This window comes from Vigna umbellata, chromosome 6, assembly GCF_029865625.1.
Source record: "Vigna umbellata cultivar VRB3 chromosome 6, Vumbellata_1.0, whole genome shotgun sequence".
In the NCBI taxonomy this organism is placed as follows: domain Eukaryota; kingdom Viridiplantae; phylum Streptophyta; class Magnoliopsida; order Fabales; family Fabaceae; genus Vigna; species Vigna umbellata.
In genome coordinates, this window is record NC_142170.1 from 3,289,664 (window position 1) to 3,292,274 (window position 2,611).

Sequence of the window (2,611 nt, forward strand, 5' to 3'; positions counted from 1 at the left end):
AGTTTTTCTCTTGTATAACACTAAGACTAAAAGAAAATCTTATTCAATTACAGTGTTATCTCAAGCAAAGCTTTTTAAAGAATACAATTTCTGATGAATGACCGCTAAACAATATAGCCTTTAAAGAACCATCTAATGTTCATATCATCATATTATTATACATGTTATATGTCTTACCAAAAGATGCATTTATGAATGACATGAAAAATGATAAAATGACTTGAAGACACAATACAATCTAACACTTACCAACGTTCAAAATATTTAATGCATGTATGATAAAGTACCTTAATGCTTGCATACCTTGTTTTCTTTATATATATAGGAAATGACAACACCAAGCTTTATCTCAAAGCTCTAAACAAAGAGATGTTGAGAAATAAGAATGTCTCTTCAAAAGCCTCTAGCCTAAAAGGATCGTCCAAGCTACTTACGTGAAAAAGCATTGTTGCCCTACAATGTAGACATAAGTCTAATCAAGCTACTGAAAAAGGCTATAAAGCATATCTTGAAATCTACCCATGTCCAACGGACATCCCTTAAGGAATACTATATAAAGAAGATCAACTAAAGAGAAATCATTGTAGAAGGCAGAAGTAGAAGAGAGAAAATGAGAAAGAGTATGCTCTAGAAAAATCATCAAATATCAACACTACTTTATCTCAATACTTATATTATATAGTATGATGCTCTTCAATAGAGATGGTGAAAGCATAGTCAAGCAAGAAAAGATATGAAGAGAAAGTTATCATCACTTCTAGCCTTCTACTTTTTCTCCAAGCCTACAATGTCTGATACTTCTAGAATACAATAAGAAAAAAGAAAAAGAAAAGAGAAAAAAAAAAAGAACAAAGAGCTATTATTGAATATCTACTCTGAAGTTTATAACCGAGCTAACAATGTATAATGCTCATTCAAAGATGAGAAGAGATGAAAAGAGAGAAAGAACTTCATGAGCTTATATAGTCTACACATATACCTTGGTTTTTAATAGTTTCAAAACCTATCATATGTTGCTTGCAAAAAGTTTTAGAAACACTATTCACCCCACCCCATCCTGCCTCTAGGTTTTCCTTGTGTATTTTCATTAAGGTGAATCTATGATAAAAGTCCTATCATTTTTAAAAACTAGATGACTTGATTGCATCAAATAATAATTAAGGGTCTGATGAAAATTTTCAAACAAATTAGAGGTTAAAAAAGATATTGGAGCCTTAAATTGATAAATTTATGTATTCCTTCCCTTGGTCGTCATCTTCCTCATAACATTGCATTCCACGGTGGTTGGTGGGTAGCACTTGAGATTATAAATCACAATGTTATTGATAAGGTTCTTGATATGATATTCTCATCGCTGATAAACATTCTCCTACTAATGCCTGATTTAAACAACAAAAAACATCATTGAAAACTCATATAAGCGACGAGAAAAAGTACACACATGCTTATAGCTTTTGCCTCAGAAGACAAATTCATGTTGAAACAAGTGGAAACTATCAAACTGCACAAAAAAGAATAAGCATATATGGAGGAAGTTGTTTGAATTGGTACCCCATGAAAGTAATGGGCGAAGAGGGTTAACCAAAAGATAACTCATTGTTTGGTCGAAAAAGTCAATTGTATACCTAAAACTTAGTTTTTTAACTCATTTAATTTAAGTGGGTAATAGGGATGACAAATGAATTTCACATGCTTGTCATCTAATATCTATCACATCTTCATATAAACACCCTTAATTTATTAGGTACTCTAAATAACTTATATTATTTTTTCTTTGATCCTTATATTCGTAACTGATTTTTAAAACGCACATTTAAACAACTTTTATTCTTTTTTTACTCTTTTATAGAATTATTTTACTTTTATCCAATTCTTACTTGATATTTATAAAATTATAATTTTTTTCTCAATTTTTTACATTGGAGAAAAGAAAATGTATAACATTTTGACATTCAATAAATGATTTTTTCTTTTTTTGATTATTATATATATATATATATATTTAGAATTGTAAAAGGGTGAGTAGGAATATATCGTTATCCTATTAACACTAGTGCAAAAATATCATTTAACATCAAGCATTTAACATTTAATAAACGAAAAATCAACGTAAAAGTTATTAGTGGCAGTTTTATACATCTGTCATCCTCAAATTGAACGTCAAATAATATACCAACAAAACTAAAAGTTATTATTTTATTAAATTTAGATGTCAGTCATAAGACGTGTAAGTCATATTAGACGTCTGATTTCATCACCACAAATGTAAAAAATGTGTGAAAATATACGATTTAGGTGTCAATATTAATTTTGTTTAGGGAACCGACATCTTAAAGCAATTAGACGTTAACTACAAAGGGACCGATGTCAAATGTGGTGCATTTCACAACTCCAAAACGCCAGCGTCAATTACGCGTTTTGTCTTCTTCCTCTTGCTTTCCTCAAAAAGTCAATTAAAAAAAAAATAACAATTATTTTCTTTTGATTCACTTACCAGTAAAATATTAAGTGACATACATGAGTTGTTATTATATAGGTTTAATTGCTTCCTTTGTCCCCAGTTTGGTTGAATTGTGTCAAATTCATCCTCATTTTTAAAAAAGTTTCATTG